This window comes from Hyla sarda, chromosome 4 (genome assembly GCF_029499605.1).
Source record: "Hyla sarda isolate aHylSar1 chromosome 4, aHylSar1.hap1, whole genome shotgun sequence".
In the NCBI taxonomy this organism is placed as follows: Eukaryota; Metazoa; Chordata; class Amphibia; order Anura; family Hylidae; genus Hyla; species Hyla sarda.
The window spans coordinates 127,945,941-127,971,789 of NC_079192.1; the positions used below are offsets into that span (position 1 = coordinate 127,945,941).

Genomic DNA, 25,849 nt, shown 5'->3' on the forward strand with positions numbered 1-25,849 from the left:
TGGCTGCATGCAAGCATATTATATCTCTGTTGTATGGAGCCATAATATTGTATCTGGAGACAGTAACGGTGGCATGCAATGGCATCGTATCAGGCATACAGATAGCCCATAATTATAAGTCACCTGCACATAGCTCTGCCCACTTTATTAATCTGGCTATATTTCCTAGAAATCCTTCATTTTCATGGGAAGGCTTGATACGTAAGAACGTGTGTAGGTGGTGATCAAAGGTCTTATTTCCAGACCTAGACATTAGTAGTATAACTTGCTTAACTATGTGACAAATAAAACGTATGAAAGGCTACACTCTATGTCATATAATTAACACTGTACAGAGACATCACGCTTAGTGAACATCATATATCGATTTAAGATCCAATTTCCTGACCTCTAATTGTAAGTGACCAGGTGAACGTTCATGTCATGCAAGACATAACACAAGCTAAACACCATTGATCACTCCAATGGTACATGTGCTTCCCTGTTTCTACTCTAGTTTGTCAAAATTTCCATCTACAAGCAAATGATAATACAGTCCACACAATACAAAAAGGCACTTTCCAGTGATTACTGTCAGAACTTGACAGCTGAAGTGGTTAAAGACACTAAAGACAACCGAAGAAAGGTAAGACGTGACATGCAGAATCAGACCAATCTTTCTAAAAGCCAAACAAGTGAATCAGAAATGTCAATGTTAAGGAATGGGCATTGGAAGTACTGTATGATATGTTTAAGAGACTATATGAGTTCCCACCAATAACCTTGGGATAATAAGTAAATTTCAACAAGCTGCCTGAGCAATAGGATTCAACAGCTACGGTGGTATTTGCATGCAGACTTACAATGTATGACCTTAGCTTGTTTCCTGACTTTGTTCCTGCCATAATCCTTGACCCATTTACAACCTTCTGTGTATGACCTTGACTTGATTGAGTACAAACCTGTGCTGAAGACCTGACCTGTTTACCTGTACCTGACCAGCCTAAGACCTCAGCCATTACCTAGACACGTCTGTGCCTGTCCTCTCGGAGCCTTGCACCATTGTCTCTTGGCCCACTGGACCAGCCACCACATATAATCAAACAACTCCCAGAAGTAACAACCAGGTAGCCCCCTGCAGCCAGAGACCAGATCCTCATAGGAAAGAGTTAAAGGGGGAAACTCTTGGGAGTTAAAGCCAAACCATTTAATCCTTTCAGGGCTGGGCCTTTTTTTGTTTTGTTGAGGTTTTGTTTTCTCCTCCTCGCCTTCTAATAGGCATGACTCTTTTATTTTTCCATCTAAAGACCAGTATGAGGGTTTGTTTTTTGCGACACCAATTTTACTTTGTAATGACATCACTGACTTCCTGTACCTCCAAATGAACAGTGAAAAAAACAAAAAATGATTTGTAGGGCAAATCTGCAAAAAAAAAAACAAGACCACCATTTTGCAACTTTTGGGGGCTTCTGATTCTACCCAGTGCACTTTTCGGTAAAAATGGCACATTGGGCCTCATTTCAGTGTCAGGTTTTTACTAGTGAGAAATGTAGTTTCAGACTTGCAGGATTCCTCTCTATTTACTATGGGTAAAAGTCGGGAACATTTTCTGACCAGCTTTTTCTAGGTGGAAATTTCCAGCCATTTATCCATAGGATTTTCTATGAATTCAATAGTAAATAGGTCGGGTTGTGAAACCACACCCCTTTTTGGGCCAGTCATCCCCCCCTTTACGACAGACCTTTTTTGGCTTTTCATGTTGCAATGCGGGGTTTGTCGGTTCTTTCTGGCGCACACTGTTGCACTCTCGCGCAGACTGGCGCAGACATGCCACAGACATGCCGCAGACACTCTGCACCAAAATAACCCGACAAAAACAGTTGGTTTCAGCTTAGTAAATAATTATCTTTATTCTGTAGGTCCATACAATTAAAATGATGATTTATTTAGGTTTTGTATTATTTTACTACTTTTAAAAAATGCAAACTGTTTGTACAAAAATTACTACGCTAAAAATCGTCCAAATCTGACTACTATAACTTTTTTTTATTTTTCCGCATACAGGGATGTATGAGGACTCATTTTTTGCACAGTGATCTGTAGTTTTTATCAGGACCATTTTTCTTTTGATGGCACCTTTTGATTCTAGTATAAGAAGTGATTCTAGTATATGAAGTGACCAAAAATACAAATTTTTGGACTTTGGAATTTTTTTTACGCTTGCGCCTTTGACCGTGTGGTTTAAATAGCATTATATTTTGATAGTTCGGACATCTACGCAAACGCGATATCACACGTTTTTTTTTATTTTCTTTAAAAAAAAAATATTTGAAAAATGGTTAAAGGGAGGGGTGATTTAAACTTTTATTAGGGAATAGGTTAATTTATATTTTTTTACACTTTATTTTAGTCCCCATAGAGGACTATAACATGCAATCTTTAGATTGAATAAACTGATCAAGGCTCCTCCATAGGAGAGCATTGATCAGTGTTGTTGGTGCTCTATTGCTCTAGGCCTGCCAAGACTGACAGGAGCTTTAGACCACCAATAATAGTGCGAATAGGAAGGTAAGAGACCTCCTACAGTCCTCTTGGCTGATCGAGATGCCGCGGTTTCCTGAGCAGACCGCTGAGCTAGCCGGGAACTGGATTTACTGCATTTAGACTCTGCAGTCAAATTTGATTCTTGCGCCTAAAGGGTTAATGAAAGACATTGGCCCGATTGGTGATGTCCGGCATTAGTGGTGGGTCCTGGTTGTTAATAACACCATACATCAGAAGCCCGCAGTGGGCATAAATATATACGTCCGTTTGTGAGAAGGGGTTAAAAGGGGAACTGACAGGCTGTTTACCCACACTAAACCCAATATACTGAGTTATGGTGCAGGTGAACAGCATTAAAATGTGTGGTCATTTATGTTAATTGGTCAAAAATTCTTCTATTTCTATTGTGCAGCTGTGCACAAGGGAGACGGGGAGACGGTTGACCGTATTCCCCTGACTCCTTAATATTTCCCACTCTGCCCGCCCCTGTAATGAATATGCAAATGTGTTCACGCTCACTTTGCTAGGACGTGAGACCCTGCCGTCGCCTACACTCTACTTTGAGCAGGCTCTTGCTATTGATCTCAGAATGTAGAGGATTAAACTACTGGATAGTTGCAGGCAGGTGTCAGATGTAAGACATAGAGCCCCCTGTATATTCAATAACCACCAAGCTGCCATAAAAAGGTGCATCAGCGGTCATGGGAGGTTAAGTATAGAATATTAGCAATTGTTCATTAGTAAAATCTAATATGATTCATTTTCATTATCAAAAGCAGAGAATTTAAATGCTTGTTATAGTAGTATTTGGGAATGTGAAAGTTGCTATTTTGAGAATACATCTATGTAAAGTAACTGTAAAATTGCACATGCAGAAATAAAAAACTACACTCCCTTATATTATGAGCGATGCCCCTACAAATATTTATAATTGAGTTACCTTCTGAACTTAAGCCCATCATCTTTCAGGATAGATAACACTTTGGGAGATTGCAGGCATATGCTGCCCCTGTACTCAGTAGCCCACATATATTATGTGTTATATGCCATTAATTTGTCTTAAAATCGGGGCGCACAGCACTTGAGACACATTTATTATGCTGTGTGCGCCCAAAAAAAAAAACCCAGGCAAATGCACCTTGCTCGACAAGTGAGGATGGTCTGTTATTAAAAGGGATGTCATGGGTCAAAAATGGGCATGGCCTAAAATTCAGCACCACAATTTTGGCACATTACCTTTGCCCGAGGTAAGCCATCTAATAGGTGGTGTAAAGCTAACTTGGCAGGGCAAACTTAGACTAGACAGTCTATACATAAGCTATAAGCAAGTTTGGTGCATATAAAGTCTTAGAATCAGTTTTATTACACTCTCCCAAATGACTTACCTGCATAGTAATTCATTTGCTTATTCATGGGGGAAGGTAAGTGACTGTAGAGAACATATTTTTGGCGCTTATTATGACTCCAGCACTAACTATTGTGATCCTCAATCTAAGTTGAGTCACATTTTCAGTAATAACTCCAATTAAAATGAGAAAAAAATGATCACTTCACCTGAAAGACTAATTAACTAATTGTCTCATTATAAAGCAAATAATTAGACTCTTAGTTAGGATGTTCCTTTTTTCCATTATCTCTTTAGCTGCCAGCCAGTGCAATGGTGCTCAGAACCAAAGCTGTATGTAAGAAAAACAGAGCATTGTGAATTAAATAGCTAGGGAAGTACTAAACTTTTAGCCTTTTGAAGTAGGGTGCTGTGCCTCAGTGCTCACCATTATTTGCTAGGATTACATTTTAATTCACTTTTCTTTTAAACAAAATTGTGCTTCATGCTGAGAACTTTTCAGTTTATTTTTTAAATGTTGTCAGAAATGCCATTTTGTAGTAATAATGTAATAGAAACTGTTATGACTTCTGAGCAGTTTATAGATTGGATAATGTCATGAAGCCTACCTTGTTGTAGTAGAAGTTTGCAATCTGAGGAGCGGAGTCAAATGTGTTTTTACCCTTTATTGTCTGGACTTTGCAGCAGGGGTCTCACAGGGCATTACCCACGGAATAGTCTCCAAAACAGCAACAACTGTGTATTCTAGGCACATTACAGAAGATGTTGAGAAGGCAGAGTCAGACAAGCAGTGGTCAGGAGGACCTGTAGGTTTTAGTCATGAAAAATCATGACTGAAACTGAATGTAGTCTCCCAATGAAACTGAATGTTGTCCCCCAAAGCAACTCTGAAACCAGAGGGATTGAACCAATAAGGTTAAATAGGCTATGCAGTGCAAAGGAAATAGGTTGTTGGATTGGAAGGTAAAGAAAAGTGGAAGCTGAGAAGATTGGTGGGACAGAGGATTTGGAGCAACAGTAGAGTGGATACAGATTATAGGGCTGGAAAAAGCAACGAAGTGGATGTGCAAGAGATTGCTGGATTGGATAAAGCTTACCATAACAGAAAAGCATGGTGGAGATTCAGGAGCAACAGAAAAGTGGACTGGCCAGAGCAATAAATGCAGAAATGGAAGGTTGCAGGAGGTATATTTTATTTATGTTACTTTGTTCCCCCTTGATTTTTGTCAATTGTAATGACCAGTAGAATAAAAATGACACAATTAATCTGTCACTAGTAAGGAAATCTGTCACTAGTGTCACCTGCACTAACCTGTCGCTATCCACAGGTAGTGCAGGTGACAATGATGACAACAATACTTACCTTGTCCCGTTCCATGCAGGGGATCTCCGGTAATCTCCTCCGTTAAGTTTCAGCTGTTGGCCTGCTTGGGGCATGGGTGGAGCTTAGTGACGTCACCTCTGCCATGGGATCCAGCAGAGAGCAGCAGCGGCTTGGGCATGGGCGGAGCTTAGTGACTTCACCGCTGCTGCTCTCTGCTGGGTTCCGCTGCTAGAGAACAGCAGCGGTGACGTCAGTAAGCTCCACCCATGTTCCAAGCCAGGCCCAGAGCTGAAGCTTAACAGAGAAGATTACCGGAGATCCCCGGCACGGAACGGGACAGGGTTAGTACCGTTGTCATCAGTGTCACCTGCATTATCTGTCGGTACCAACAGTTTAGTGCAAGTTACAATGGTGACAGATTTCCTTTAAAGGAGATAAATCATGCCGAAAAAAGTATCCCCTATCCAAAGGATTGGCATAAGTTTTAGAAGGTTTAGGTCCCAACGGTCTGACCCCCTGCGATCTTCTGCACGGAACCCTGGCTCTCCCTGGGAACGGAGCGTGTTGACCCCTGCACAAAGCACCAGCCAACAATTCCCCTCCATGTATCTCTGTGGAAGAGCTGGAGATAGCCAAACAGGTCTCCCATAAAGATACTGTAGCACTCAAGTTTCAAGACAGGAATACCGGTGGATGTGGATCCGCTGGACATGCGTGGCAGATGACTCAGACCGTACCAGGGAGCGGAGTCTAAGGTGCTGCTGGTTTTCACCAGAGCCCGCCACAAAGCGGGATGGACTTGCTGCAGCAGGTGGCACCCAGGTCGCTACCCCTGGCAAGGCTCGACCACACAGGTGGCTGAGAAGATGCGAGGAGCAGGAGGGATAAGGCAGCTCATAGTCAGGATAGCTGAAGGTCAGGGCAGGCGGCACAGTAGCGTGGTCAGGACGTAGCAGGAGATCAGTAGGCAGGCGGCAGAGGAGCAAGATCAGGTCACAGAGCAAAGGATCAGATACACGGCAAGGCAACTCTAAGGAATGCTTTCTCTCAGGCACAAGACAACAAAGATTCGGCAGGGAAGTGTGGGAGGAGGAGGAATTTATCAATGGAGAAGAACCCGGTGAGTAAATGACTTGGATTCGCATGCGGGCACGTCCTGCAATGCAAATCCCAGCCCCGCCAGCAGCAGCAGGTAACGGGACCATGCGCTCATGGCCAGCATGTGCGGCCAGAGTGCATAACATAACAGATACATGGAGGAAGAGAGCCGGCCACCACCTCATTTTTAGTTTTTGCAGTTTAGTTTTACCCCCTCCCCTTCTAAAAACCATAATTTTGCGCCTACAAACCCAAATAAGGGCTTGTTTTTTGAGTGACCAATTTTACTTTGTAATGGAAGTAGGAGAAGAAGACATAATAATGCACTCACCCAGTTGTTGATAAATTAGAAGGTATCTTTATTCCATCCTCCTCGGTAGGGGCACACAGCAGTGGAGGGGAGGAGAAGAACGGAGCTCCCGAGAGCTTGGTCATGCCCACCAGTGATGCGCTCGGACCCAATAAAATATGGACAAAGACTTTGCAGAATGAGTTAGTCAGGAGTACTTTCAAAAGTAAACCGATTCCAGGAAGAACTTGGTTGCACCAAACACATCTTACTGGTAATCATAAATGCGGCAGATGTTCCTTTTGTCACCAGCTTCAACAAGGAAAAGACTTCCATGTGGAGGTGAAAAGGTACATGTCACTGACTTTATCACTTTAAGGACACAGTTCATCATTTACTGCCTAAAATGCCCTTGCAATCGTTTTTATGTGGGCTCCAACATTCATCAGATGTTTGTAAGATTCTGTGAATACTTAAGACTCTCACGTTTGGGCCAAGGCATCCCTAGACTTGCAGAATACTTGCACACTAAACACAATGGCCGTGCAGATCTACTGACCATCTTTGGATTGGAATGAGGGTCTCATACACCTTCCGGTTTAGACAAGCATGCTTACCTATTGCGCAAAGAAGCGCATTGGATTTCCCATCTAGAGATGATCGGACCACTTGGGTTCAATGAACGGAATGAGTTTAACTCTTTCTGTTGATTTTTCATATTTGTCCGAACTTTATGTAATTTTTTTTTGTGTCTATTCCCTTCTTTTGTTCTTCTCCTCTTCTATCTTCCCCCACCTTTCGTTTTTTTCTTACAGGCTAACACTATCTGGGATTCCCCTCATGAGCAAATACAAAAGTATTACATCCCAAGGCACTTATTGCTGGGATGATCGCTCAGTGTTAGCGTCAGGTTGCTTAGTTACCATTTTGACATATCAGCTGACTCGCTACGGCACCCGTGTCTATTTATCCGGGTCCGAGCGTATCACTGGTGGGCGTGACCAAGTTGAAATACGAAACGGGATGTCACCCACAAGCTCTCTGGAGCTCCGTTCTTCTTCTCCCCTCCCCAGCTGTGTGCCCCTTCTAAAGATGATGAGATAAACTTGCCTTCTTGTTTATCAACAACTGGGTGAGTGCATTACTACATCTTCTTCTCCTACTTCTATTTGCTATTTTTATCCTAAGTAAGAGCACCCCCGAGACACTGGCCATATCCCTTCATATCAGTGCATCATTAAAAGAGGCTTCCCGGACACAGTCCAGACAGCGTGCAGTGCCGAGTCTGTGTTACTTTTTGTTACTTTGTAATGGCATCACTTATTTAATAACAAAATCTGTGGCGTAACAAAAAAATATATATTTAGTTAACTTTTGGGAGCTTCTGTTACTACGCAGTGCACATTTCAGTAAAAATTATACCTTATCTCTATTCTGTAGGTCCATATGATTACAATATAGATTTTATTTTACTTTACAACTTTAAAAAATGTAATTTAATTAAATGTAATAAAAAAAATGTCATCTTCTGAAACCTATAACTTTTTTATTTTCTGCATATTTGAGGGCTGATTTATTTGCACTGTAATCTGTAGTTTTCATCTGTATCATTTTTGTTTTGATGGTACTTTTTTATCACTTTTTATTGATTTTTTTTATGGTATGTGAAGTGACCAAAAATGCACAATTTTGGACTTTTATTAAGGAAGGGGTTAATTCACTTTTATAATAAAAAAATTACACTTTTTACTTTTTTTTTTATTTAGTTCCCATAGGGGGCTATCACATGTAATCTTTTGACGATTGCATACACTGTTCAATGCTGAGCTTTGCCTCAGCACTGATCAGTGTTATCGGTGCTCTGCTGCTCTAGCCTGCCATGGCTGACCAGAGCTTCAGAGGATCAATTGGACGGCGAGGAGGCAGATAAGGGCCCTCCTGCTGTCCACTCAGTGGATCGGGACCCCCGATTTTGCTGCGGATGTCTCATCAGCTCAACTGAGCTACCAGCAATGTTAGATCCCGCATTTAGATGCTGCAATGAATATTGATCACTTTGTCTAAAGAGTTAATGCTGGGCATCGGCCCGATCAGCGATGTCCAGCATTAACCATGGGTCCAGGATGCTGATAGTAGTCAGGTCCCACAGGGCATGAAGCGTACTGGGACCAAGGGCATACTGAGACCAGGGCCTACAGGTACGCCCTTGGTCCTGAAGTACCAGGACTCAAGGGTGTACCTGTATGCCCTTCATCCTTAACAGGTTAAACAAGGAACAAAAACCTATATTATAGCTTATACAACAGTCCCTGTACTGAAAAACAAATTCTTCAGACATCTGTTCAGCCTCCAAGGTTACAGTATACTAGATGTGTTTGCTTTCATTTGCATCCAGCCTACCTGGAATATCATTATTTCTAAGCAAGCTATAAAAAAAATAAAAAAAAATAAAAGATTTATATTTCTTGCTTGAAAACGATGCTGATGCTAATTTGTATCCATTGCTCCAAAGAAGAAGTTCCAAATCTCATGCCTAAGGTCAGATGACAACTTTGTCATGGTATAACCCCAGATTTAAATTTATTTCATTGCAATTTCATGTAATAGACCAAAAATATTTAATCAGGGGAAATATCACATGGATTTTCAAAATTATTTACAAATAAAAGTTTTATAGGTGTTAGGTAAATATGCATTTCCCCCCTTTACTGTGAAACCTCTGACAAAGATTGAGGGGGAAAACTCAAAACCTGTCCAGAGAAAAAGTTGCTGAATTGCCCATAGCAACCAATCAGAGTTCTTCTTTCATTTTTCACTGGCCTTTTCAAAAATGAAAGAAGAAATCTGATTGGTTTGTATGGGCAACTCAGCAACTTTTCCTCTTGACAGGTTTTGATAAATCTCCCCACTAGTGTGGCCAATTGCATCCACAAGCCACACATGAAAGTCATAAAATGAGTAGATAGGGTCTGCAATTAATCTCAGTACAAATACAACTGTTCTATGAAGGCATCAGAGTTTGTTAGAGAGCATTACTGAACAAACAGCTGAATGAAGACTAAGGAGCTCGCCAAACAGAGCAAGGTTAAAGTTGTGGAGAAGTAAAAAGTAGGGTTATGTGATATAAAATTTCCCAAGCTTTGAACATCTCCTGGAGCACCATAAAAACAAGACAAGGCTGTCTGCCCAAACCAACAAGCTGGACAAGGAGAAAATGAATAAAAACAAAACAAGAGGCCCATGGTTTGGGAGCTAGAAGAGCTGCAAAGATTAAGGAAAAACTGTCAGCCTGTTCACCCACACTAAACCTAATACACTCAGTTATAGTTTGAGTAAACAGGAGTCCAACAAGGATCACTTTCGTAAATATGTCCAGTAGGTTGGGAGATATGTCCTCCAGAAGATCCTCTACTAAATTCAGTGAATCGCGCACACGGGGCAGGGCTTTACTGACTCAATTTACATATTCATTGTCTGCGGCGACAATCTAATGTGGGGGGATTATACAGCCAACCTAATGTGGGGGAACTATGCTGCCAACCTAATGTGGGGGAACTACAACCTAATGTGGGGGGAACTGAACTGCCAACCTAATGTGGGGGAACTATGCTGCCAACCTAATGTGGGGGAACTACAACCTAATGTGGGGGGAATTATACTGCCAACCTAATGTGGGGGAACTATACAAAAATATAAAATTGTACTATTCTGGTCCCTATAACTCTTTTATCTTTCTGTATATGGGGATGTATGAGGGTCATTTTTTGCGCTTTGATTTGTAGTTTTCATCGGTACCATTTTTGTTTTGATGGGACTTTTCAATTGCTTTTAAGATATTTTTTATGGTATCTGAAGTGACCAAAAATGTGCAAATCTGGTTAGTGCACTATTACGACTTTTGGGGCCCCTCTTTTGATTTTGCCTAGGGCCACGCTAAGCCTAAAACCATCCCTGACTGTGGGGGGAAATTTTGTAGTTAACCCTCCATTCATAGTTAACCCTCCATTCTTGTGACATAACAGCCAATATAAACGTGTCACAAAGGGCAAAATTGCAGTGTGGCCTTATTAAAGAGTGTTTCATCTTTTTCTTCATTTGTTGCATGCAAATCTATCCTATCTATCTATCTATCTATCTATCTATCTGTATATATGCCATATGTAGAAACACTGTGTAGTACACAACTTTGGCCACAAGATGGATCAAGTCTTAATAGCCGATTTGTGTAAAAATATACACAGCACAGAATGCTGCCCATAAAATATAAATATGGGTAATAGAAAAATACACACGCAGGTGGTGCACACTGGAAAACTGGGGCAAGGGCCAAATTTTCTTCTTGGCAAGAGACAAAGACAAGTAAAAACATAAAACCACACATTTCTTTTTCCCAAAGAAGACACATGTAAGTGCAAGAAAGCAACCAAACATTAGTGTACACAAAGGGTGAGATTTATCAAAGCCTGTGTAGAGGAAGAGTGATGCAGTTGCCCAATCAGATTGCTTCTTTCATTTTTTCTGAGGCCTTTTTAAAAATAAAATAAGCAATCTGATTGGTTGGTATGGGCAATTTTACCACTCTTCCTCTACACAGGTTTTGATAACTCTACCCCAAGTATTTATACATAATCTAAGGGCACTTAGCGACATGCTAATTCCTCTAGAAACAGCAATAAAACAGGGGCATAGTACAACCTATGATGGAGATATACTGAAAACCTCGCATATTTAAACTGTGAGTCTAAAACAAAATATCGAAATTTTGAAATGTTTATACTACCTGACCTCCCAACAGTAGGACAGAAGAAACACAAAAGGGTGAAACACGGGGCACACACGGCAGATAATTTCCCATCTGTTGTGCTACGGTTATGCATGTAAGGGAACCCTTCAACCCATTAACGACACTGGCCACACATGTACACCCTCGTGGCAGTTCGGTTTTATGAAGAGCGCTCTGGCTGCTATCAGTTATCAGCTAACAACTGCCTGCACCCTTTAGAAAGCCCGGGCTCCGGTGAAACAGTGTATGGCAGCGTATGCGTTTTTCAATCATTGCCCTGTCTAACCATCTAGGGTTAATCAGTCACACTGATTATATAACTTAGGGTATGTTCACACTACGTAATTCCTGCAGAATTCATTGATCGGAATTCTGCAATCGGTGTGAACTTTAGCATCAGCGTGAATGGGTCTTCTGCGAGACCCATTCACACTGAGGAATTTCAGTGGTGGACAATTCCGCCACTGAAATTGTTCCACGCAAAGAGAGAACATGTTAATTTTTTTGCGCAGAAGTCTGCGAGCACTGCATAACCGTCAATGGTTACGGCGAAGTGCCACGTGGTATCTCCGCTCGCGGAATTCTGCAAGTGGAGATTCTGCAGTACTGCTCCCCCACATTAAGTGCAGTATAGTTCCCCCACATTAGGTGCAGTATAGTTCCTCCACATTAGGTGCAGTATAGTTCCCCCACATTAAGTGCAGTATAGTTCCCCCACATTTGGTGCAGTATAGTTCCCCCACATTAGGTGCAGTATAGTTCCCCCACATTAGGTGCAGTACAGTATAGTTCCCCCACATTAGGTGCAATATAATTTCCCCACATTAGGTGCAGTATAGTTCCCCCACATTAGGTGCAGTATAGTTCCCCCACATTAGGTGCAGTATAGTTCCCCCATATTAGGTGCAGTACATTTCCCCCACATTAGGTGCAGTACATTTCCCCCACAGACATACAGCCTTCAGCCATATACAGTGTATGGCTGGAGGCTGTATGTCTGTGTACTGCCCCACTTCAGTGTTCCAACTACCGGGGTCATGATCTACTGCTATGGCCTATAGACCATAGCAGTAGGTCCTGGGACGGGAGAAGCGGTGGTCAGGGGCTGGAGTATTGCAACATCATGGCTCAGCCCCCTCATGACATCACACCCCGCCCCCTTAATGCAAGTCTATGGGAGGGGGCATGTTGACCATCACACCCACTCCCAAGACTTGTATTGAGGAGGCATGGTGTGGTGTCATGAGGGGGTGGGGCCATGACGTCATGATCCTCCGGTCCCTGTATCGCCCGTCATCAGTCATGGAGAGAAGTTCACTTCGTGTAGCAGATGAGAGGGGGTGCTGCAGGAGAGATCGTGGGGCTTCCCAGTGGCAGGACCCCCGTGATCAAACATCTTATCACCGGCTGGAGGGGTGCCGGTGCCCGATGCCTGCTGAAATCGTTCAGCAGGCATCGCGGCATATCGCCCAGGGGGGTCATGATGTCCAGCGATCTGCGGCAGATTCCGGGTCAATCGGGTCTCCAGTGACCCGGTGACCCGAAATTACAGGCTGTTCAGGGCCGTCTCTGATGGCCCCGAACAGCCATAGCCAGCAGGGGTGAGGTGGCACTGGTGCCACCTCACGATCGCCCTGATTCATCGGCCGGTTTCCAGGCCGACCAATCAGAGCTCCTGCTGCGGGTGTCACTCCCACAACCCGCTCCGGCCCTCTTCCGGAGGACGTGAGCGGGTGTGGGAAGAAGACCCCGGGAGACCCCGATCCCCGGCGTCAATGTTGGGATCGGAGCCCCAGGAGCAGCGGCGGTAGCGGCGGGACTGACCTTTGCCTGGAGCAGCAGCAGGAGGTGAGTGACAGCCTCCTGCTGTTTCTTAGCAACAGCTCCCAGCATGCAAAAAGGGCATGCTGGGAGCTGTAGTTATGCAACAGCAGGAGGCAGACCACCACAACTCCCAGCATGCCCTTATGGGCATGCTGGGACTTATAGTTTTGCAACAGCTGGAGGCACATTTTTTCTATGGAAAAGTGTACCTTCAGCTGTTGCATAACTACAACTCCCAGCTTGCACAAACAGCTAAAGTGCATGCTGGGAGTTGTAGTGGTGCATCTGCTGGTTGCATAACTACAACTCCCAGCATGCCCGTTGGCTGTCGGTGACTGCTGAGAATTGTAGTTTTGCAACAGCTGAAGGCACACTGAGTTAAGTAGCAAACCAGTGTGTCTCCATCTGTTGCATAACTACAATCCCCAGCATCCTCAGCCAAAGTAGTATGTCTACAGCTGTTGCATAACTACAAGACCCAGCATGCCCTTCTGCTGTCCGTACATGCTGGGGGTTGAAGCTTTTGCAACAGCTGAAGTCACACTGGTTGCAAATCACTGAGTTTGTTACCAAACTCGGTGTTTCACAACCAGTATGCCTCCAGCTGTTGCAAAACTACAACTCCCAGCATGCACAGATAGACCGTACATGCTGGGAGTTGTAGTTTTGCAACAGCTGGATGTCCCCCCCACCCCCAATGTGAATGTATAGGGTACACTCACATGGGCGGAGGTTTACAGTAAGTATCCGGCTGCAAGTTTGAGCTGCGGCAAATTTTCTGCCGCAGCTCAAACTGCCAGCGAGAAACTACTGTGAACCCCCGCCCGTGTGACTGTACCCTAAAAACACTACACTACACTAACACACAATAAAATAAAAAGTAAAAAACACTACATATACACATACCCCTACACAGCCCCCCTCCCCAATAAAAATGAAAAACGTCTGGTACGCCACTGTTTCCAAAACGGAGCCTCCAGCGGTTGCAAAACAACTACTCCCAGTATTACCAGACAGCCACTGACTGTCCAGGCATGCTGGGAGTTTTACAACAGCTGGAGGCACCCTGTTTGGGAATCACTGGCGTAGAATACCCCTATGTCCACCCCTATGCAAGTCCCTAATTTAGGCCTCAAATGCGCATGGCGCTCTCACTTTGGAGCCCTGTCGTATTTCAAAGCAACGGTTTAGGGTCACATATGGGGTATCGACGTACTCGGGAGAAATTGTGTTACAAATTTTGGGGGGTATTTTTTGCTTTTACCCTTTTTAAAAATGTAAAATTTTTGGGAAAAGAAGCATTTTAGGTAAAATTTTTTTTTTTTTTTTTACATATGCAAAAGTCGTGAAACACCTGTGGGGTATTAAGGTTCACTTAACCCCTTGTTACATTCCCCGAGGGGTCTAGTTTCCAAAATAGTATGCCATGTGTTTTTTTTTTTTGCTGTTCTGGCACCGTAGGGGCTTCCTAAATGCGGCATGCCCCCAGAGCAAAATTTGCTTTCAAAAAGCCAAATGTGACTCCTTCTCTTCTGAGACCTGTAGTGCGCCAGCAGAGCACTTTTCACCCCCATATGGGGTGTTTTCTGAATCGGGAGAAATTGGGCTTCAAATTTATGGGGGGTATTTTCTGCTTTAACCCTTTGTAAAAATTTACATTTTTTGGGAAACCAAGCATTTTAGGTAAAATTTTTTTTTGTTTTTACATATGCAAAAGTTGTGAAACCCCTGTGGGGTATTAAGGTTCACTTTACCCCTTGTTACGTTCCCCAAGGGGTAAAGTTTCCAAAATGGTATGCCATGTGTTTTTTTTTTGCTGTCCTGGCACCATAGGGGCTTCCTAAATGCGGCATGCCCCCAGAGCAAAATTTCCTTCAAAAATGCCAAATGTGACTCCTTCTCTTCTGAGACCTGTAGTGCGCCAGCAGAGCACTTTTCACCCCCATATGGGGTGTTTTCTGAATCGGAAGAAATTGGGCTTCAAATTTTGGGGGGTATTTTCTGCTATTACCCTTTTAAAAAATGTTAATTTTTTGGGAAACCAAGCATTCCTCCCTCCCCTCTGGTCCCACCAGGTGGGGCATCTCTCTTCCTGGCCCCTTATCTGTTTGATTATATAATGGGACCAGAGTGCATGACTTCAAAAGAGCCTTTGACTTCAAAGGAGAAGTAAACAAGCAGCCAGACCCCCCAATAAAATGCAATACACAAAACACAGTCTGAATGACCTCTCACCCCTGGCTTGGCTAATACATCACACAGTTATAATTATAATACACATATAGGATTTTAATAATCAGGCCTTGGGCCTGACACTCACTTTGCCATATCATGCTGGGGAGCTAAAGACAAGTCTGACCCACAGCCTTTGCATGCAACAAAAATCAGATTAGGTTAGATAGGTCTACTGCAGTAAGACAGGAGAGGTTTAAGATGACAAAGAATTTGAACACATTTCATGTAACAACATTAGCCATTGTGGTAATACTAGTAAAAAATTAACCAAGGGGACTGAGAAATTTTGAAAGATACAGGAAATAGTATAGAGAATTTTGGATATCTCCCAACCGAATAATGACAATACTCCCAGTCAATTAGGCAATCAAGAAGGGGGGGGGGGGGGGGGGGGAGAGGAGTGACTAAGACTTAACTTTTAATCAAGTAATCTTAAAAAATATATATAAATTATATGTGAATGTACAGTGTGGGGTAGATCTGATAATGTCTCCCCACCATAAAGACGCAATAATTACACACTGTTAAATGACCACGAGTGTTTAGTATTGTAATTTTAGCATCATCACTTATTTCCCTTAATGTCCGACGCGTTTCGGTCACCATCCATGACCTCCTCAGGGACAGGTAGGGTGTTATTTCATATACCAGATGAGCCCTGCTTATAAGTGGTACAGTCCTAAGCCACGTCTACATATAGCAGGGAACAAAACCCTCATCACAAGCAGGCAGTGATACAGTACCGCCTCTTGATATTACTTAAAATCCAGAGTCATAAATAGATAAATAACAGACCCTGGAGCGCCTTGGATATGGTCAATCCAGTTAGGCGTCTAACGATAGTCTCCATGTGCATACCCGCTTGGTTGCGGGGAGCCGTACAGTCCTGTCGGCTTCTACAGTGCACATGCAACTACATGCAGTGAAAAAAAAACTATAATAGTCACACTAACAGCAGGGGATGTAAAGAGTAAAGCAGCGACATGAACATAAAAAAACAGAAAAAATAAAAGAGCATCATAAATGACACTGAAATTCACGAAAAGTAGGGACTTTTTTTTAAAACACAGAAGAGGAGACAAAAAGGAGGCTCCCCCCAGAACAGCAAGTATGACTGCAACTGACACGCATAAATGAGGTCCACCGGAGGCCACAGGGAAAGAAAGTGAGCCATTCAGGTAAAGAGGAACACTAGGAGGAAACCTAATAAACTGATTAAAGGAGAAGTATCATGGATTAAACGTATGCCATATCCAAAGGTTTGCGGGGGGGGGGGGGGGGGGGGGGTGTCGTCCAAGCACTGGGATCCCCCGTAATCTCCTGTTTGGAGCCCTGGCTCTCTTTCACAGCGGCGCGTCACGACCCCCTCCATATAGCTCTATGGGTGAGCCATTCTGCAATCTTTGGCTCTTCCATGGAGCTATATAAAGGGGGCATGGTGGCCCCTGCTTCGGGCGGGCATGACACACCACTGTGAAGGAGAGCTGGGGCTCTAAACAGGAGATCGCAGGGGGCCCCAGCACACCAGGATCTAAAACTTATCCCCTATCCTTTGGATAGGGGATACGTTTTTTTCCATGATACTTCTTCTTTAAATGACCCCTCACCCCAACTCCCCCATCTGACATAAACAGGCACAAGTGGAAATGACTTGAGTGGAACAACAGGGAACCCTCTAGGAAGAAACAGTAATGGAAACGGGGAGAAGAAAATTCTGCAACCCCACTGGAGGTTGAGACACCTCATGGATAAACTGGCCATCGTGAGGGAAAATAAAAATTAGGAAGAATGTATCCTAACCAGTCTGATAGAGCTCAGTCCAGAGAATAAGAGAGGTTGTGTCTGGCCCGATTCCTGGGCCACCTTCGCCTCTTGCGGCAATTATGTGGAGATTCATGATGGTACGAGAAAGAAGCTGGCAAGTGGGGGGTATGGATTCTATCCTCAAGTGATGAGCAGAAATGGCTCTTGCTACAATGGGGTTCTCCTGAGGTAGTGCAGGGTAGAGTAGCAAGTGCAAGCTCAGCAAATGCAGAATATATGTACATCAAGCTCAAGCCATTAGGATAATATAGGAGTAGTGTAGCCGGATACTGCAGTTCAAAGTGATGGTGGGCTTTATAGAGTGCTGAACAGACTTTAATAAACGCCCTTCATTTTTTCACCACTTCAGCGGAAAAGTCCTCAAAGAGAAGCATTTTCATGTTTTAGAATGTAAGAACTTTGAGATGACTTGGTGGGAATGCTCTGCGAGGGCTGATGAGGAAGGTGTGCTGGAAACTGGAGCTGAAGGCCTTAGGTAAGTGACTGACTCATGCAAGCCCCCTGATTCATGCAAGCCCACTTTCTGTAGATTATATCTGCATGAACAGTTTTCTAGATTTTATAGCTTTTCTCTCAATTTATTAGCTTATATTCCATCATGTGTAAATGTTTTTCGGCTAATATTTGGTGTCTTCCAGGTAGGAAATGCGGTGCTTCTCCCAGCTTGCAAGCATGATCACTAACATTTGCCTGGAGCTGTAATAAGGTAGCCCTGACTGAGGCCTCTACGGTCTGTTGCATGTTAGGGTCCAGATATATGACAACTTCTGCAGTCAGCAATTTTTAATCAGGGAGTGCTGCTGGTGGATATGCAGGAGCAGTACTATCTGTGTGCTTAGTGACAGCAGCGTGAGCGTCCATCACCTGAATGGGGTCTGGGACTGGCAGAGGAGTGGTCAGGTACAGTAGCACCATTCAGATAGTTTGGTTGTCAAAGAAAGATAAAGGAAAGAAGGGTCAAGCAGAAAGACACAGCCTGCCAGCTTTTTTGTGCACAAAACCTAAATACCAAATGCAAGGTTCACAGCACCAGTCAGTTAAAAGTTTCCTTCATTCATTTCCATTAAAGGGGTAGTCCAGTGGTGAAAAACGTATCCCCTATCCTAAGGATAGGGGATAAGTTTCAGATCGCGGGGGGTCCGACCGCTGGGGCCGCCCGCAATCTCTCTGTACGGGGCCCCGACTCACTGGCCAGATAGCGAGTGTTGACCACCGCACAAAGCGGCGGCTGACGTGCCCCCTCAATACAATTCTATGGCAGAGCTGGAGATTGCCGAAGGCAGCGCTCCAGCTCTGCCATAGAGTTGTAATGAGGGGGCGTGTCAGCCACCGCTTCGTGCGGTGGTCAACATGCCCCCTTCCTGCGCGCTGTCGGGGCCCTGTACAGGAGATTGCGCAGGGCCCCAGCGGTCGGACCCCCCACGATCTGAAATTCATCTCCTATCCTTAGGATAGGGGATACGTTTTTCCCCACTGGACTACTCCTTCAAAATCAGCATACAAAAGGTAAAGTGAAATGTGCAACAGGTATGACCACGGTGAGTCTGTCTCCCTGTGTTCTGACGCATTTGCGCCTTACCGGGCATTAGTTGTAGATATCAGGGGTATCACAGTTAGGGTATACATAGACTGAATGATGAATACACCTGATTCACAAATGAAGACATGCATCACGTGACTTAAAGTTAAAGAACAAAACTTGTATTTAAAATAATAGTACACTAGTAGGACATGACTAAGTCCAGTTTATGGTTTAATCCTTTGGGATAGGAGGTATTTAACATCCATCCGAATGCAAAAGGATTCTCTGTATAGTAACTTTGCTCGTCTCTCCCCTCCTCTGATAGGGTTAAGGAATCTTTCCATGCTGGTAAATATAAGACTTTTAGTATCTCCAGGATGGATTTGATCGAAATCTTTAGATACATTTGAGGGATTTTTGGCATCAGGGTTGGATGCACCATAGAGATGTTCTCCCATTCTATCTTTAAGATGTCTTGATGTGCATCCAACATAACCTAATTTACACTCCTTACAGAAAACATAATAGATAACCCAAGTAGTATTACAGTTTATAAATTATTTTATTTTATAGCTGATAGAATCTACGTGGCTATTTATTTCTTTTGTCTGATTAATGACCTTGCAACAACCTCATCAGTTTCCTCTGTATCTAAAACATCCCTGTGTACTAAGCAAGATGGATTTTTATGTGTCTTGTTGTACATGGGACAGAATAATATGGATTGTAAATTCACTAATAGGTTTTAGTGTATTAGGCAATAAAGGAACCTTTGCAATACGCTCCTGTCATCCTTGTACGGTACGCGCCGAAGATCCCGGACCTTTTCTACCGCTCCAGAGACGTTCACAAGTCGGCAGGGGGTGATCCCAGCCGAACTCCCGGGAGGCAGCTCCGTCATAATTACTGAACTATGCTTCATGGTGGTTGTGTCTGGTACACAACCCCCTCAGGTTAGTACACATCCGCGTGGTGTGCATCTAATTTATCTGTGCACAATATACAGACATACTGTCCTTAGAGGAAGCTCTGCTCTTTTTTTCCTACACAAGATTCTATGGATTGTAAATTGGGAGCCCGTTTGTTGGTAAATCTAATACCTGTATCTATAATGTCCCCGAGGATATTATCCTGCTTTAAGATGGGAAAATATATTTTAGGACAATATTTTTAATTTGATTCCATTGTTTACATAACCCCTTAGGGCCTCAGCAAATTTTCGTTTTTGCATTTTCATTTTTTCCTCCTTCCTTTCTAAAAACCATAACACTTTAAATTTTGCACCTACAGACCCATTTAAGGGCATGCTTTTTGCTTCACCAATTGTACTTTGTAATGACATTACTTATTTTATAATATAACCTGCGGCAAAAGAAAACAAAAATTTTGTGGGGGGAAATAAAAAAAGAAACGCCATTTTGAAACTTTTGGGGGCCTTAGTTTCTACGCAGTGCACTTTTTTTTGGTAAAAATTACACCTCATCTTTATTCCGTATGTCCACATGGTTACAAGGGTACCCAATTTATATAGGTTTTATTTTATTTTAATACTTAAAAAAATTATAAACTACATGCACCAAAATTAGTATGTGTAACACTAACGTTTCAGAAGAAAGGAACACTGGTGGATGTGGATCTGCTGGACCTGTGTGGCAGGTGACTCGGACCGTACCAGGGAGCAGAGTCTAAGGTGCTGCTGGTTTTCACCAGAGCCCGCCGCAGGCAGGCGGCACCCAGGTCGCTACCCCTGGCACGGCTTGACCACACAGGTGGCTGTGGAGAGGCGAGGCACAGGAGAGATAAGGCAGCTCATAGTCAGGATAGCAGAAGGTCAGGGCAGGCGGCACAGTATCGAAGTCAGGATGTAGCAGGAGGTCAGTAGGCAGTAGGAGCAAGGTCAGGTCACAGAGCAAAGGATCAGATAAACGGCAAGGCAACGGAGAGGCAGTTGAGAACCCTCCCGTCGTCTGGTAAGCTGATCGGGACAACGCGATTTTGTCATCCTGATCAGCTCCGCTGAGCTGCTGGGATTCTTTTACCTTTGCTTTAGACACCGCAATCAACTTTGAATGCGCTGTCTAAAGGGTTAATACGAGGCAGTGGTGTGATCGGCTGTGGCCGGAATTAGCCGTGGATCCTGGCTGCACGTAGCAACCAGGACCCACTGGGTTTAAATCGTTCTCTGCCAGTGAAAACGGTTTAAACCCATTAAACTGGACCAGGGCATACCTGTACGCTGTGAATCCTGAAGGATCGGGGATGCAGGGCGTTTGCATACGCCCTGCATCCCCAAGAGGTTAAGGTGCTAACAAACGTGACAGGGGTGGATCTGACAGTATTATCTGTATCGTGATTAGTGCTAGAAATAATAAAGGGTTTATTACACGACAGGATATTTCTAATACATTTTTTGGCTCTATTGGCTGCATTAGAAATTATTTTTCCTGGATATTTACATTTTTTTTAAACGGTTAGATAGTTCTTTACTCTCTTGTTCATATAGTTCGTTAGTAGAACAATTCCGTTTAGTTCTAACAAATTCACCATATGTCAATTTAGGAATAATATGTTTTGGATGACGTGAGCCTGCATGTAATATAATATTTCCAGCTGATGGTTTTCTGTACGTAGAGAACACTATTTCATTATCTATGACCCGCAGCCGCAAATCCACATAGTGTCCTCTACGTACAGAAAACCATCAGCGGGAAATATTATATTACATGTAGGCTCATGTCATCCAAAAAATATTGGCCCTTATTTACTAAGAGTGGAGTGTAGGTTTCTTTTTGCGTTTTAATTCCCTAAAATTAATTTTCCACGGTATTTACCAAGGTCTCCCTACATTTTCCACTTTCCCTACACTTTGCTTTTTTTTTTTACACATGCTCTGATCTGTCGGGTTTTCCTCAGCTCAAATCCACCACATTTTATGTAGAAACCTTAGTAAATATTGTCACGATGCCGGCTGGCAGGTAGTGGATCCTCTGTGCCAGAGAGGGATTGGCGTGGACCGTGCTAGTGGATCGGTTCTAAGTCACTACTGGTTTTCACCAGAGCCCGCCGCAAAGCGGGATGGTCTTGCTGCGGCGGTAGTGACCAGGTCGTATCCACTAGCAACGGCTCAACCTCTCTGGCTGCTGAAGATAGGCGCGGTACAAGGGAGTAGACAGAAGCAAGGTCGGACGTAGCAGAAGGTCGGGGCAGGCAGCAAGGATCGTAGTCAGGGGCAACGGCAGGAGGTCTGGAACACAGGCTAGGAACATACAAGGAACGCTTTCACTGGCACAATGGCAACAAGATCCGGCAGGGAAGTGCAGGGGAAGTGAGGTGATATAGGGAAGTGCACAGGTGAAGACACTAATTGGAATCACTGCGCCAATCAGCGGCGCAGTGGCCCTTTAAATCGCAAAGACCCGGCGCGCGCGCGCCCTAGGGAGCGGGGCCGCGCGCGCCGGGACAGGACCGAGGGAGAGCGAGTCAGGTACGGGAGCCGGGGTGCGCATCGCGAGCGGGTGCTACCCGCATCGCGAATCGCATCCCGGCTGGCAGCAGAATCGCAGCGCCCCGGGTCAGTGGATCTGACCGGAGCGCTGCAGCGGAGAGAGTGTAGCGAGCGCTCCGGGGAGGAGCGGGGACCCGGAGCGCTCGGCGTAACAGTACCCCCCCCCTTGGGTCTCCCCCTCTTTTTAGGGCCTGAGAACCTGAGGAGCAGACTTTTATCTAGGATGTTGTCCTCAGGTTCCCAGGATCTCTCTTCAGGACCACAACCCTCCCAGTCCACTAAAAAAAAAGTTTTCCCTCTGACCTTTTTAGAGGCTAAGATCTCTTTGACAGAGAAGATGTCCGAGGAGCCGGAAACAGGAGTGGGAGGAACAGATTTGGGAGAAAAACGGTTGAGGATGAGTGGTTTAAGAAGAGAGACGTGAAAGGCATTAGGGATACGAAGAGAAGGAGGAAGAAGAAGTTTGTAAGAGACAGGATTAATTTGACACAAAATTTTGAAAGGACCAAGATAGCGTGGTCCCAACTTGTAGCTAGGGACACGGAAGCGGACATATTTAGCGGAGAGCCATACCTTGTCTCCAGGGGAAAAAACGGGAGGAGCTCTTCTTTTCTTATCCGCGAACCTCTTCATGCGTGAAAAAGCCTGTAAGAGAGAATTTTGGGTCTCTCTCCATATAATGGAAAGGTCACGAGAAATTTCATCCACAGCGGGCAGACCAGAGGGCAAGGGGGTAGGGAGGGGGGGAAGAGGGTGACGGCCGTACACCACGAAAAATGGGGATTTGGAGGAAGATTCAGAGACTCTGAAGTTATACGAGAATTCGGCCCATGGAAGGAGATCTGCCCAGTCATCCTGGCGGGAGGAAACAAAATGTCGCAAATAATCACCCAAGACTTGGTTAATTCTTTCTACTTGTCCATTGGACTGGGGATGATATGCAGAAGAAAAATTTAATTTAATCTTGAGTTGTTTACAGAGAGCCCTCCAGAATTTAGACACGAATTGGACGCCTCTATCCGAGACGATCTGCGTAGGCAACCCGTGAAGACGAAAAATGTGTACAAAAAATTGTTTAGCCAGCTGAGGCGCTGAAGGAAGACCAGGAAGAGGGATGAAATGTGCCATTTTGGAGAATCGATCAACGACCACCCAAATAACAGTGTTGCCACGGGAAGGGGGTAAATCAGTAATAAAATCCATACCAATCAGAGACCAAGGCTGTTCGGGGACAGGCAGGGGATGAAGAAAACCAGGGGGCTTCTGGCGAGGAGTCTTATCCCGGGCACAGATAGTGCAGGCTCGCACAAAGTCCACAACATCCGTCTCCAGAGTCGGCCACCAATAGAAGCGGGAGATGAGTTGCACAGATTTCTTGATGCCCCCATGACCAGCGAGATGGGAGGAGTGACCCCATTTGAGGATTCCGAGGCGTTGGCGTGGAGAAACAAAGGTCTTTCCTGGAGGAGTTTGCCTGATGGAGGCTGGAGAAGTGGAGATCAGGCAGTCAGGTGGAATGATGTGTTGCGGAGAGAGTTCAACTTCTGAGGCATCCGAGGAACGAGAGAGAGCATCGGCCCTAATGTTCTTATCGGCAGGACGAAAGTGAATCTCAAAATTAAATCGGGCAAAGAACAGAGACCACCGGGCCTGGCGAGGATTCAGCCGTTGGGCAGACTGGAGGTAGGAGAGGTTCTTGTGGTCGGTGTAAATAATAACTGGACATCTTGATCCCTCCAGCAGATGCCTCCATTCCTCAAGTGCTAATTTAATGGCTAGAAGCTCTCGATCCCCGATGGAGTAGTTCCTCTCCGCCGGAGAGAAGGTCCTAGAAAAAAAACCACAAGTGACAGCATGCCCGGAAGAATTTTTTTGTAAAAGAACAGCTCCAGCTCCCACTGAGGAGGCATCAACCTCCAATAGGAAGGGTTTGGAAGGGTCAGGTCTGGAGAGCACGGGAGCCGAAGAAAAGGCAGACTTGAGTCGTTTAAAGGCGTCTTCCGCTTGAGGAGGCCACGACTTGGGATCGGCATTTTTTTTGGTTAAAGCCACGATAGGGGCCACAACGGTAGAAAAATGTGGAATAAATTGCCTGTAATAATTGGCGAACCCCAAAAAGCGTTGGATAGCACGGAGTCCGGAGGGGCGTGGCCAATCTAAGACGGCAGAGAGTTTGTCTGGATCCATTTGTAGTCCCTGGCCAGAGACCAAATATCCTAGAAAAGGAAGAGATTGGCATTCAAACAGACATTTCTCAATTTTGGCATAGAGTTGATTGTCACGAAGTCTCTGAAGAACCATACGGACATGCTGGCGGTGTTCTTCTAGATTGGCAGAAAAAATTAGGATATCGTCCAGATATACAACAACACAGGAGTATAACAGATCACGAAAAATTTCATTGACAAAGTCTTGGAAGACAGCAGGGGCGTTGCACAGGCCAAAGGGCATGACCAGATACTCAAAGTGTCCATCTCTGGTGTTAAACGCCGTTTTCCACTCATCCCCCTCTCTGATGCGGATGAGGTTATAGGCGCCTCTTAAGTCCAATTTAGTAAAGATGTGGGCACCTTGGAGGCGATCAAAGAGTTCAGAGATGAGGGGTAGGGGGTAGCGGTTCTTAACCGTGATTTTATTAAGACCGCGGTAGTCAATGCAAGGACGTAGGGAGCCATCTTTTTTGGACACAAAGAAAAATCCAGCTCCGGCAGGAGAGGAGGATTTACGGATAAAGCCCTTTTTTAAATTTTCCTGGACATACTCAGACATGGCAAGAGTCTCTGGGGCAGAGAGAGGATAAATTCTGCCCCGGGGTGGAGTAGTACCCGGGAGGAGGTCGATAGGGCAATCATAAGGCCTGTGAGGAGGTAGAGTCTCAGCTTGTTTTTTGCAGAAAACATCCGCGAAGTCCATATAGGCCTTAGGGAGACCGGTTACTGAGGGAACCACAGAGTCACGGCAAGGGTTACTGGGAACCGGTCTTAGACAGTCCTTGGAACAAGAGGGCCCCCAACTCTTGATCTCCCCAGTGGACCAATCCAGGGTTGGGGAATGAAGTTGAAGCCAGGGAAGTCCAAGGAGAATTTCCGAGGTGCAATTGGGGAGGACCAAAAGTTCAATCCACTCGTGATGAGATCCGATGCTCATTAGAAGGGGCTCCGTGCGGAAGCGTATGGTACAGTCCAATCTTTCATTGTTTACACAATTGATGTAAAGGGGTCTGGCGAGACTGGTCACTGGGATGTTGAACCTGTTGACGAGAGAGGCCAAAATAAAATTTCCTGCAGATCCAGAGTCCAAGAAGGCCACGGTAGAGAAGGAGAAGGCAGAGGCAGACATCCGCACAGGCACAGTAAGACGTGGAGAAGCAGAGTAGACATCAAGGACTGTCTCTCCTTTGTGTGGAGTCAGCGGACGTCTTTCCAGGCGGGGAGGACGGATAGGACAATCCCTCAGGAAGTGTTCGGTACTAGCACAGTACAGGCAGAGGTTCTCCATGCGGCGTCGTGTCCTCTCTTGAGGTGTCAGGCGAGACCGGTCGACCTGCATAGCCTCCACGGCGGGAGGCACAGGAACA

The 25,849-nt window shown here is 44.7% G+C and overlaps 1 long non-coding RNA gene across 1 annotated transcript in view; it reads left to right on the top strand.

The window, feature by feature from the left end:
* Positions 1 to 495: 495 nt before the first annotated feature.
* Positions 496 to 25,849, top strand: part of LOC130366901 (uncharacterized) — a 37,748-nt gene continuing 12,394 nt past the window's right edge. The window contains exon 1 of the long non-coding RNA XR_008891986.1: positions 496 to 625. This is a non-coding gene — a long non-coding RNA (uncharacterized LOC130366901). The remainder of the gene's footprint in view (positions 626 to 25,849) is intronic.